General features: G+C 41.9%; 2 pseudogenes; one reads left to right on the top strand and one right to left on the bottom strand.

Moving 5' to 3' along the window:
• The first annotated feature begins 411 nt into the window (after window positions 1-411).
• On the top strand, window positions 412-1,670 carry LOC100349955 (solute carrier family 35 member E1 pseudogene; annotated as a pseudogene).
• An 11,237-nt stretch (window positions 1,671-12,907) lies between these two features.
• Window positions 12,908-13,733, bottom strand: LOC100348434 (diphosphoinositol polyphosphate phosphohydrolase 2 pseudogene; annotated as a pseudogene).
• Between the last annotated feature and the right edge of the window lie 227 nt (window positions 13,734-13,960).

The following is a 13,960-nucleotide window of genomic DNA, read 5'->3' as shown; positions in this document are numbered from 1 at the left end:
AATGCTAGGACTTATATAGGGAAGTGGCAAGGACGTCTGTGAAGTAAAAAAGAGCCAGGTGAGGACACAGTGTGAAGGCAATTATCTTCAAGGCGAGAAAAGAGTCCCAGAAAAAAAAAAAAAAACAGCCAGTAGTTTGCTCCTTGACCTCCAGACTCTAGAACTGTGAGTGAATAACTTTCCTTGGTTTTAGCCACTTTGTGTGATTTTTATGACAGCTTCCATAGCAGACTCACGAAGAATTTGTTTCATCAAAAAGATCTTGTGGTCTAGGAAACTTCAACTGTGCCTCTCAGCACACTACAGTAATCGCTATTGCATCCATGTGCAGCATCAAGCATTTGGAGTGTGGAAATGGGCTGCCGCTGCGGCAGGCTCTTAGAAGTCTGGGGTTCTGACTCAGGCGCAGGCATGAGGGTCCTGGGCATGGAGGGTGGCAGCAGTGTGGCATGCAAGGGCACACTGGAGACAGCCCTGTGCCTGTTGTGTTTCACACTGAGTGCAGGCTGCAATGAGGTCAACAAGGTGATCTTGAGTGCTTTCCAGTTCTCAGTGACCTTGTCACTGTGCCACATCCTGGCTCTATGTACAGTGCTCTCACCTTTTCTGCGCACCTCCCACATGCTCCATGTGCCACATCTCTCAGGCTCCAAGGCCCATCTTGCATCCATTGAGCAGCACACAGCTGCTGCAGCATTTGTATCCATGCTACATGCTGCTGCTCACCTTCTGCATGAACTTCGGGTCTGTATCAGCACATGTGAGCATCTGGAAGCTGTCCATGTCTTATGTCCACATCAAGGCCACCGTGTCCATCTGCGTGGTCCTCTTGTCCCGGGTCATCATGAAAGAGAAGCAAAGCACCAAGGTTTACTTGTCACTCATCTAATCATCAGCAGTGTCCTGCTGGCCACTGTTACCAAGTGAGTTGTTATTGCCCTCACTGCCAAACCCTGCTTTTTGCTTTAGAACATATTCTCCAAAAAGGTATTGAGGGATTCGTGGATCCACTATCTCCAGCTGCTGAACATTCTGAGCTCCCATGCTGTTTTCTTTATAATCCCCACGTGGGTCCTGGTGGACCTCTTGGCTTTCCTGGTCAGCAGCAACTTGACCGACATCTCGCAGGGCCCTGGATACTCTTTTCTTGGCTGTCAGTGGCTTCTGCAACTTTGCCCAGAATGCAACTGCCTTCAAAATCTTCAACCTCACCAGCACCCTGAGCTGCTTGGTTGCTCCCACTGCCAATAGACGTATGGTCATCATTGTGTCCCTGATCATACTATGCAACCTGGCCACCAGCACCAAGGCCCTGGGTATGATGAGGGCTATGCTGGGAGTCTTCTTAAACAGCAAAATCAAGTATGATGCAAACCAGAATGCCTGACAACTCCTCATTCCCAACACCAAGGCAGACCTGACCAGCAAGGAGTTACACTGGACACCAGAAGAGAAGCCCCGCAACTGCCTCCTCTTTTGGCAGTACGGGGGACTAGCAGTACAGCTGCTATGATTTGTTGATGGAGCTCTTGCAGTACAGCTGGAACAGCTACCCAAACTCAAACATTTTGAACCATCACATCTTGTATAGGCCAAGGGATGGGTCGAGGCCCTGCTACAACTCATTCCCCTATCCCTCAGTGGAATCAGAGACTGTTGACAACATGTGAAAATACTGCCCAGCAAAGGGAGTGGTACAGAAGATACCATCAGAAGACCCTGGGGTGACTGGTACCTGGTGTGCAACTGGGTGGATGGCCAGGGGACTAGGGCAGAGGGAAATGTAAATGGAGACCTGTGTCATACACTCTTTCTCCCTGGAGTCTGTCATTATTAGAAGACTGTGTCCCCTTGGAAGTCTTGGCTAAGTTTTACCTTTCTCTGTGGAAATATTCCCCAAGCAGTGTGTTAAACTTTCTAATTCTGTTTTGCAGATAAACACATTCAGAACCCTCTCTGGAAAGGCAAGATCGCTGTGGACACAGACTTTGAAGCTGGGGAAAAAGGTCATTTACTGGCAAGGGAAACACTGATGGGCCACACTTGAGAATAAGATTCACTGCTTTCATTTTATGCTGCTTGAATGTGTCTAGGAGTGACATGGGCATCAGGTAGGTGAGGAGACGAGGAATCTGGGAATTCTTAAGGACACCTCCAGGTATGAAATCAATGCTTTTTCTCATCATCCCCATGTATGTTTGCTGTCACTAGCAAATGTTCCCAATTGCAAAGCTATCACAATTAGCTTAGAATTCCTAGAGCCTGAGTCTTGGATATGAAGTAGGTGCTGGCGTCCACCAGATCCAGGGGGTAGGGAAACTAAACTACTCCCTCATCTCTGCTCTTTTCTTCTCATGTCAGAGCAGATCACCTCTCCTCTTAGAGTAGAGAGGGGGCTCTTTAGGAAACCATAATCACTGCTCCAAGTCATTTCTGTTGTACTTGTCTTTTTGGATAATTTCCCACCATTTCTGAGATGAGCTGGGAGGATCCTTATTCTTGCAGTTTTCTTGAGGATGTTAGGATTTGTGTGTTTTCACGCCTTGGTCCCCATCAAGGGACACGTGAGGACATCTAGCATTATTTTTCCCCAGGAACCTTCTACATCTTTTGATATATATCCACACAGATTTTTCCCTGCATATTAATTTTTCTCATTATGAAACAATGAGTCATGTTACTTTTGGTCAGAATTACTGTTTTTAAACAAAAACACGTTTTCTATACATTACCTGCAAGTTGTTTCTCTTGCAAATATTTTATATACGGGTTTATTAACAAGCCCAAATATATTTATCCTATCCATATCATGTCAGAATAAATTAGTAACATAAAGTTGGCAGTTAATGTTTTGTATTTTATCATTTTGAAATTATTGACATGTTAATGGAGATTTATTATTTAGTTATTGTGAACATAATGATGCAAGTTACCAAAAATATTTTTGAGCATATTTTTATGCTGAGTTAATAAACGTAATTGCAGTTTAGATAAAGGTTGTGAGAGCCATGGCTCAGTTTGATTAAACTCCAATTTATGTTTTCAGAATCTTAGATATCTAGTATACTCATATGTAATCTTGCTTGTTTGACTAATAAAGGAAGTACATAGGAAGAATGTACCCCAATATACAAAATGTATGCTTATATTATGTTTAATAAAGATAATGCAGATAAATTAGTTATTACTATTACAAACAATGTTAATGTTATCTTTGTGAAAGTCTACCCTAAATTAATTGAATTGTAACCTTTACATTTAGGTTTGTATAAGTCATCTTTTTCTCCACAGTGGATGTATTATGAATTCAGGTTTTCTAAAGATTTATTTTAAAGTTAGAGTTACAGAGTGAGAGAGGGAATGACATAGTGAAAGATCCTTGGTCACTCTTTTTTTTTTTTTTTGACAGGCAGAGTGGACAGTGAGAGAGAGAGACAGAGAGAGAAAGGTCTTCCTTTGCCGTTGGATCACCCTCCAATGGCCGCCGCTGCAGCCGGCGCACCGCGCTGATCCGATGGCAGGAGCCAGGATCCAGGTGCTTTTCCTGGTCTCCCATGGGGTGCAGGGCCCAAGCACCTAGGCCATCCTCCACTGCACTCCCGGGCCATAGCAGAGAGCTGGCCTGGAAGAGGGGCAACCGGGACAGAATCCGGCGCCCCAACCGGGACTAGAACCCGGTGTGCCAGCGCCGCAAGGGTGAGGATTAGCCTATTGAGCCACGGCGCTGGCTCCTTGGTCGCTCTTGAAATGGGTGCAACAGCCAGAGTTGGAGCAGGTTGAAGCCAGGAGCCAGGAGCTTCATTCAGGTCTCCCACATGGATGGTAGGGATCCAAACATTTGGGCCATCTTCTGCTGTTTTTCCCAGGGCATTAGCAAGGAGATGGATTGGAAGTGGAGCAGCTGGGACATGAACCGATGCTGATAACGGATGCCAGCATTGCAGGTGGCAGCTTAACCCACTTAGCCACAATGCTGGGCCTGATGTTCTTTTTTAAAAAAACAAAACAAAACAAAACAAAACAAAAATTTTGGGCATTTTAGGAATTTTTGTCAGAACTCTATAGAATACTATACAGCAGTCAAAAACAATGAAACCCGGTCATTTGCAACAAGATGGAGGAATTTGGAAAACATTATGCTGAGTGAAATAAGCCAGTCCCAAAGGGATAAATATCATATGTTCTCCCTGATCGGCGACAACTAACTGAGCACCAAAGGGGAAACTTGTTGAAATGAAATAGACACTATGAGAAACAGTGACTTGATCAGCTCTTGTCCTGACGGTTGATGTACAATGTAATACTTTATCCATTTTAGTATTTTTTTTGTTCTAGTACCATTGGTTGAACTCTGTAATTAACACACAATTATTCTTAGGTGTTGAAATTTTAACTGAAAAGTGATCCCTGTTAGGAATTTGGAAAACATTATGCTGAGTGAAATAAGCCAATCCCAAAGGGACAAATACCACTTGTTCTCCTTGATAGGTGACAACTAACTGAGCACCAAAAAGGAAACCTGTTAAAGTGAAATGAACACTATGAGAAACGGTGACTTGATCAGCCCTCACCCTGACTGTTGATGAGCAACTTGATATGTTATCCATCTTAGTATTTTTTTTGTTTGTTCTACTTAATACTTTTGGTTGAATACTGTAATCAATACACAATTCTTCTTAAGTGCTGAAACTTAACTGAAAAGTGATCACTGTTAAATATAAGAGTGGGAATAAGAGAGGGAAGAGATGTGCAATTCAGGACATGCTCAAGCTGATTTACCTCAAATGGTAGAGTTAGAAACATACCAGGGGATTCCAATTCAATCCCATCAAGGTGGCATGTACCAATGCCATCTCACTAGTCCAAGTGATCAATTTCTGTTCACGATTGATCCTAATGATAGGACTAAGAACCAAAGGTATCACATAAACAAGACTAGTGTCTGCAAATACTAGCTGATAGAATAAAAAAGGGAGAGAATGATCCAACATGGGAAGTGAGATACACAGCAGACCCATAGAATGGCAGATGTCCTAAACAGCACTCTGGCCTCAGAATCAGCCCTTAAGGCATGCGGATCTGGCTGAAAAGCCCATGAGAGTATTTCAGGCATGGAAAGCCAAGACACTCTGGGGAAAAAAAAAACTAAATGAAAGATCTCCACGAGTGAGATCCCAGTGGAAAGAATGGGTCATCAAAGAAGGAGGTACCTTTCTCTGAAGGGAGGAGAGAACTTCCACTTTCACCATGGCCTTGTCTAAAAATTATCAGAGTCAGTGAACTCAGGGGGCTTCCATAGCCTTGGCAGCTCATGACAAGAGCCTAGGGTGCTTACTGATGCCATAAACAAGAGTGTCAATTTGTTAAGTCAACAACAGGAGTCACTGTGCACTTACTCCTCATGTAGGATCTTTGTCCTTAGTGTCTGTGTGGGAGCAAACTGTTGAAATCTTTACTTAATGTATGCTAAACTGATCTTCTGTATATAAAGAGAATTGAAAATGAATCTTGAAGTGAATGGAAGGGGAGAGGGAGTGGGAAAGGGGAGGGTTGCGGGTGGGAGGGACGTTATGGGGGGGAAGCCATTGTAATCCATAAGCTGTACTTTGGAAATTTATATTCATTAAATAAAAGTTTAAAAAAATAATTAATTCAAAAATTAAAAAAAAGAACTTTAAAATTTTAAAACCAATTACAAATATAGTTTAAGTGATTTTATAAATTAATGTGGTAATATTTTTATGGACTAGGAAAATCTCACAAGGATGCTTCAAAAACTTAATGGAAGAATAAAATTAAAAGAGATTCATATTGGTACAGAACAATTTTGAATTCCATTGATAGCTTTTTCATGGTACGCATTTTTCATGAACTTTTTGATTACCTCATTTTCATGGATATCTAAATATTTTGCACCAAAATGAAGTTATGTTTTCATTCTATAGTCAACAAACTTTTGAAGTTCGACGTACATAAATACCTGTATGTCCAGAAGCATGAACAAACATAGAGGCCATCACATATAGACATCTCAGACCTTCACTTCCATAATCTCAGACACGACTCAGGGATAATCACAGAAATACTTAATTCCTGGTTTATATACAACTGTAGGCTCTCGTGTTTGCAAAATTGATATTTTGATCAAGAATGTGTTTCTGGCAGATAAAACATATTAACATCCCCTGTGTAACACAAGAGGTGAAGCTTCCAATCAGTATTTGAGGAGGAGACTGTTAAGAGTTCCTTTCTTGGGGCTGGCATTATGATTTTGTGGGTTAATCCTCCACCTGCCATGCTGGCCTCCCATGTAGGCACTGGGTCAAGCCCCCCAGCTGCTTCATTTCTTTTTTTTTTAATATTTATTTATTTATTTAAAAGTCAGAGTTACACACAGAGAGAAAGAGAAGCACACACACACACACACACACAGAGTGAGAGAGAGAGAGGTCTTCCATCCAATGGTTCACTCCCCAATTGGCCGCAACGGCTGGAGCTGTGCTGACCTTAAGCCAGGAGCCAGGAGCTTCTTCCGGGTCTCCCTCACAGATGGAGGGGCCCAAGGATTTGGGCCATCTTCTACTGTTTTCCCAGGCCATAGCAGAGAGCTGGATTGGAAGTGGAGCAGCCCGGTCCATATGGGATGCAGACACTGCAGGCAGCAGCTTTACTCACTATGCCACATTGCCGGCCCCAGGGCTGCTCCATATCTGATCCATTTCCCTGCTAATGTGCCTAGAAAAGCAGTGGAAAGTGGCCCGAGTGCTTTGGCCTCTGCACTCGTGAAGCTGTTGGCTCCTGGTTTCGGCCTTGCCCAGCCCCAGCCATTGCAGCCATTTGGGGAGTGAACCAGCAGATGGAAAATCTCTCTCTCTATTTATCTCTCTCTGTAACTGCATTTATTTTTAAAGATTTATTTATTTATTTGAGAGGTAAAGTTACAGACAGAGAGGGAGAGACAGAGAGAAAGGTCTTCCATCTGCTGGTTCACTCCCCAAGAGGCTGCCATGGCCAGAGCTGAGCTAATCCAAAGCCAGGCGTCAGGTGCTTCTTCCAGGTCTCCCACGTGGGTGAGGGACCCAAGAACTTGGACCATATTCCACTGCTTTCCCAGGCCATAAGCAGAGAGCTGGATAGGAAGAGGAGCAGCCCGGACATGAACTGGTGCCCATATGGGATGCTGGTGCTGAAGGCAGAGACTTAGCCTACTATGTCACAGTGCCAGCCCCATGTAACTGCATTTCAAATAAATAAAATAAAATATTTAGAATTTATTTATTCTGATGTAGCATGTGATGCTGGTGCTGAAGGCAGAGATTTAGCCTATTATGTCACAGGGCCAGCCCCATGTAACTACATTTCAAATAAATAAAATAAAATATTTAGAAAGAATTTGTTTATTCTGATGTGGCATGTAATCTCACCAGGGCAGGGGACTAAATTTTGGGTGAGGGATCAGGTAGATTTCAAGGATTTCTGGGATTGACTCTAACACTCATCTGGGTGGATAAAAAAATCCATTTTATTTCCAGTGAATGTTTTCAGCCTCAGGTTGTTTTGGAGTACCCAAGTGCCTTTGGGTATCCTAATGAAGCATGGGGACTAAAGCTACAGGAATTTGAGGGACTGGAGTCATACAGGAATGGTCTGGCTGGGGATTACGGAAGGATAGAGGAGGTAGAATTCTTGAAAAGGGTTGTATCGGGGCCGGCGCTGTGGTGCAGCAGGTTGACGCCTTGGCCTGAAGTGCCAGCATCTCATATGGGTGCCGGTTCTAGTCCCGGCTGCTCCACTTCCAATTCAGCTCTCTGTTACTGCCTGGGAAAGCAGTAGAAGATGGCCCACGTCCTTGGGCCCCGGCACCCACGTGGGAGACCCGGCTCTTGGCTCCTGGCTCCTGGCTCCTGGCTTCGGATTGGCTTCGGATTGGTCATTGCGGCCAACTGGGGAGTGAACCATTGGGTGGAAGACCCCCACCTCTCTCTCTCTCTCTGCCTCCCCTCTCTTTGTGTAACTCTGACTTGCAAATAAATAAATAAATCTTTAAAAAAAGAAAAGGGTTGTATCACAGGATTTAATGGAGGCAAAGGAAAGCCTGAAGGTGCTAACAGTAGAAAGATGAGCAGGGTGTTGGGAAGGGTGAGGTCTTACATCAGCCAGTCATGTGAGCTCTCAAGTGTCCTACTGAATTCCCAAATCATCCTTTGTCATGTTTTGCCATTTCTGGAGCTAAATGACAGGAGGATTGCAGTTGTGGAAGAACATATTTTGATTACCTATTTAATCCAATCAACCATTTCATGTCTTTTCTTTGGAGAGATTCATTTAACATATTTTACAGAAATTACTGATAGTAAGGACTTGCTATTGACATTTTACTAATTGACTTTTGCCTATTTTTATATCCTTAATTGTTTTCTTCCACTTTGTTGATGTTTTTCTGCAATTTTTGGATTTCTTGTTAGTGGTATGCTTTTTAAAATATTTATATATTTATTTATTCAAAAGGCAGAGGGACAGAGGAGAGAAGAAGACACACACACACACACACAGAGTAAGAGAATCTTAAAACCACTAGTTCACTCCCTAAATGCCCATAAAAGCCAGGTCTGGGCCAGTCTGTAGCCAGGAGCCATCCAGTTCTCCTGTATGGGCGGCAGGGGTCCAAACCCTTCAACTGTCTTCTGATGCTTTCCCAGGCATATTACCATGAAGTTCAATTGGAAGTGGAGCAGTTATAACTCTAATCAGCACTCCACATAGGATGCAGATTTCACAGGTAGTAGCTTAACCTGCTGCTGGAAAAGGCAGTCCCACTAGTGGTATGGTTTATTTCCTTTTTCTTTATGTTTTGTGTATCTTCTATAGGATTTCACTTTCTGATTGCCATGAAGAGTACAGGGAACTTCATAAAGTTATGGCAGGCTATATGAAGCTAATAACAACTTATAATTCCCTGTGAAAATTCTCCATCTGCATTTCCACCTACATGCTAGATGTTGATGTCACAATTGGAAGCTTTTCACATGGTATCTTGATGCTGTAACTAGTACTATCTCTGTAACTGAGTAAAAAGTATTCAACCTCTTTCTGTTGACTCATTGACAAGAAGATGAGAGTAATATACTGCACTTCATGTAAAAATACATCAGAATCAGCAAGTAGGTGTAAATTTACAATTGTTTCTGACATGGCAATATTAGGTTTTGACTCTGGAGCTGTAATGGAATGTCCTTCCAAAACTGACAATCCTGGAATTTCATCATTCTGCCAATTCTTTTTTATAAGTCTTGGTCAGATACATGCTAGTCCTCCATTGTCCACTCTTACCTTTGAGTGTTTGTAGCTTTATGATTTATTCTGTTTATAAGTTATCTTTTTAATTTGTAAGGCAGAGAGAGAGAGAGAGAGAGAGAGAGAAAGGGAAAGACAGATGTGTCTCACTCAGTGGTTCATGCCCTAAATAATCAGAACTGTTTGGATTGGACCATGCTGTTATTAGGAGCCCGAAATTCAATGCAGGTCTCCAATGTGAAGAGCAGGGATCTCAGTACTTGAGCTATTATTTGCTGGCCCCTTAGTGGGGATTAGCAGGAAGCTAGATCAGTAGCACAGCCAGGACTGAAACCCAGGCACTCTGACATGGGAAGTGGGCATCCCAAATGTTGCCTCCATATTGTTTTCTACTTTTATATAGTTATGACCTCAAAAAATGACTGTTGATCACCAAGACATCCCAGGTGTTCAGGAAAGAAGGCCTCTGGGTACAAAATCAGGGTGTAGGTAAGACATTTCCTGATATTCATTTCTTGACACATTTTGCTGCTTTTTAAAATGATGAGCAGATAGCTTGGGAAAATCTTAACAAAATCCCAAAAGAGATAATATAATGGGTAGTGCATCCTATAGAAACAGAAGGATATTTTATGAACTTAAATATCTTTCTGAGATAACATTTTGTGCAGCAGTTAAGTTGCCATTTGCAATGCCTGCACACCATGTCACAATACCACTTTTGGATTCCTGGCTCATCTTCTCATTCCATGTTTCTACAAATGCATATCTTCAGAGGCAGCAGGGTCAAGTACTTGAGTTCCTCCTACCCACATGGGAGAGATTGTGTCACAGGATTGTGGCTTCAGCCTGGTCTAGTTTTGGTTGCTCTGAGTATTTGGGGAGTGAACAAGCAAATGGTAGATCTTTGTGTTTCAGTCTTTAGCTCTCTCCCTTTGTATCATAACATTTCAAATACAGAAAAACAAATGAAAAATTTCAGAAATTTAGCATTTGCTCGATCTCTTTTCTTCTGTTTTATTTTGGTGAATAAAATTTTAAATATAAACATTTATATTTTTAATGTACTCTCATTCCAGGTTTATTAACTAATCTCCCTATATTTTGCATTCATTCACCCTTCCTTCTTCATTGTTGTTTGCATAGAGATAACTGAGAATACTCACCAATTTCATTGCAATTATTTCATTCTCCTTAGCTGTGGGTAGATTTGCTTCTTCTGTGCTGCTTTAGGATTAACGTATACTTTTTTTGATCATTTCTGTTTTTATTTGATGTTTCCAAATATAAAAAAGTCAAGATTCTTACACCAATTATCTCAAGAGACCATGCAAAGCAATTCAGTGTGTACAAAGATTGTTTCTCCCCTTCAGTTCTGTTGCTTTATACAATGGTATGACCCACAGAAAATTGGATGGCATGTACCTCGTTGGAAAATGTCATGTTTACAAAAAATACATGCAGGACAGTTTCTACTTTGTGTGCAACTCAATTCACGGTAACTACTTCTGTGTTTTATTTAGGAAGCACACGGAATTTAAAATTTTAGCTGCCCGATTTTATTCAACTACCCCACAAATAAGCACAGATGACAGTTCCAGCACTGGAAACTCGGCAGGTCTGAGATAGTAGACACTATTCGTTAATTTTAGTAGATTCAACTCTTTAGCCTGGAAACATTGGCTTTTCCTAACAGAAATAAATCTTAGGGCCTTTCCTCTAATTTTGCTGGACCGGGTTCCAGAGAAGTTGGGAAGGAACCCCTCCTGTGAAATTTCAAGTGTGGAAGCCATGAAGTATTCTGTTGTATTAATTTCTTGCTAATTGCATAGACTAAAGACAGTTGGTTTGCTAAATGGCACTGAAGAAAATCTTGAACCAAGTGGTACTACTTAGTCCAAATATTTCTGACCAAAGAAAATTATACAACAATATTTATAGGCTAACTTTAAGAGATGGTTGACATTAATACTGTACATATTTTACATGTCAAATACACAGTCCAGGAGTTTATAAAATAAGCTCATGCATTATTACTTCTAAGAATATCATATACAAGATAACCCCCCCCAGTATTTGTGACAGCGTTTCAGATGGCAGCAGTCTTATATACAAAAGCAATCCAGTTTCTCTGTTAAGTCTATAATTTAAAGAAATTTCAGAGATCACTGAGAAAAAAAAGCTTAGTCCATTGAAGATTGATATAGAAAGTGTCAATTTGTGGGATTTAAAATATTTCCTTTTTAAAAAACACCCAGAATACATAACCTTTGTACAAAGAAAATTATAAAAATTCTGGATGATCATGTTTGATCACACTACATAATTTAGAATGAAATGACACTGGTTAATACAAGTTTTCCTACTTAGCATAATTTGGGAACTAATATTTATATTTAGCTGCATTTATGGCACAAGATCTCATTTTGTAATGGCACCAGTTTTCCTTAAGTATAGGAGGATTCTATTTTCAGCAGCAATTACAATTTAAAGGTTAATTTGTAGAGCCAATGTTTTAACTATCCTTTTTATGCTTTATACTCACCAGTTATTATATTTACAAAAGGCTGAAGTCTAACACAAATGATCTTTCACCCTCCCCCACCCCACATCTTATTGAAGCTTTTCCTCTCCTTTTATTTCTGATTTGGTGGGGAGGTGCAGAGTCTGTGACAAGGTACCCAGGTGGTCTATATATGCTTTAAGTGAGTGTAAAGACAAGTGAGGATGACTCAGCTCAGGTATGTTCCAGTGCCCCACAAGTTAGTTACATGACAAATAGTACCTTTTGACAACCTAGAAAATATGAGATCTCTTGAGTTGCCTTTGCAGTCCTAGTCTGTAATAGCTGAATAGCAGGAAGGCCATTTTCTTCCACTGTGGTACAGTCATCACTGCCTGGGTACAAGCTGAGACTATGCCCCTGTGGTTACTAGTAACCATAGAAAATTAACTGAAAACGTATTGCTAAACTTAAAAACTGAAATGTTTTAAGAGCAATTTACATTGAGGGAAATAATGTTTTTAAGTTATTATATATAAAGAGATTATAAAGGGAAATGGCAATTGAGCATGCTAAATAAATCCCATGAATACAATTTTCATGATGATGTAATTAGACATGCATTTTGCTAACAAGATTTCCCTAAAAATCACCAACTCTGAAGAGTGTTCTTCATGTGAAAACTGCTATTGAGTTACATGGGAGGCAGCAATTTCAGTTATCTAGTGACATAATGCCAGCTGAAAACATTAAGACAGATGAGTTGACAAATTCCCCCAAATAAGCCAATTCTGTCAAAACAGTTATGGACCAAACAAAAATAACCTAAATTTCAAATTTATGAATCCTAAGTTTTGATTTATGAAGCACATTTTGGGAGGGATGGATTTCTTCAATATCAAAAATGTTTTTTATTAATTCCTACCACAGAAGGATTTATTGAATATGTTAATTCCATGAGTAAGAGAAAAGTTTAGGGGGGAAATATACCCACAGTAATTTGATCTGATAAAATAAACCAGGCTCATGTCAAATGGACAAAAAAAAAGCTTTAAAAATGCTGTGAAAAAATGAGAACCTTTTGGGGGTTAGGGCACAGTGAAGGCATCTAAAAAAATTTCCACATGGCTTTGGCTTATTAAAATATTTTACACTATTTCTTTTAAAGAAGTTTTGAAAGCATCTGAAAAACATGCAAATTGTTTGAAAACCCTGTATGGCAAATTCAGACAGTTTGCAAGCGTCATTCAGATGTTTGCCAAGGAAAATGAAGCTTCTCCCTGTGAGACTGCACATGATGGGAGAGGTCTGCCCAGTCCTCTTTATCTTATACAAGATGGCACCCCAGAGGTCTGTGCAGCATTTACAAACAAGGTGTTATTATCTGGAAGGGAAGGGACCGCAGAATTTCCATTGGATGGGGAACAACCCAGCTTGAGTTTTTCCAGATCCTCTGCATGAACAGGTTTATGACACTGGAGAACTTTGATTGCATCTTCTACTTTGAACCACTCTCTCTTCCTTCCTATATTAACAGAATCTTCCCAGTCTTCTAGTATTTCAGTGACTGTAAGAACATAAACATATGTTCTGTGCTTTCAGTCTTGGTTCTCAAATATGCCTAGGAGTCTGCCTAATTTTCCTTTGACTCCTGCCTCCCTCACGGCAGCACCACCAGGCTCCTCCTCCGGCTGCATTCCTCCACCTGGGACAATCCATTGGTCTGGGTAGCGACTGCTGCTCACCAACAGCACCTCGTCCTCCTGCTCGCTCCGGAAGCACAGGCACGCCGCCCGCTTCTTGAAGCCCTCGCGGTCATAGGTCCGCGTCTGGTTGGGCTTGAACTTCATCATAGAGGCGGGTTCTTGCTGCAGCTGCTGCTCCGGCCGCCGCCACCCCGCCGGGGAGTAGGGGCGAGGACGAATCCGGGCGTCGGGGCTCCGGGCGCGCTGACAGGCGAGACGGCGGCGCGGGGAGCTGAGGCAAGGCCGCTTCAGTCCCGGGGCCAGCGGTCGTTCCGACTCGGTGCGGGAGGTGAGCGCCGGTCACTGCAGCCCGGGGGCCGGGAGGGAAGCGCCGCCTCTGCCTGGGCGTCTGCCGCTCTCCACGGAGCCCGCCGTCCGCTCGCCTCCACTCCCTCTTTCCGCCGTCGCCACCAAGAGC

The sequence above is a fragment of the Oryctolagus cuniculus genome, chromosome X, assembly GCF_051225735.1.
Source record: "Oryctolagus cuniculus isolate XC-2025 breed Fujian yellow rabbit chromosome X, ASM5122573v1, whole genome shotgun sequence".
NCBI classification, from domain to species: Eukaryota; Metazoa; Chordata; class Mammalia; order Lagomorpha; family Leporidae; genus Oryctolagus; species Oryctolagus cuniculus.
Note: the sequence above shows the minus strand (reverse complement) of the source record. Positions and strands in the feature narration are given on the sequence as shown.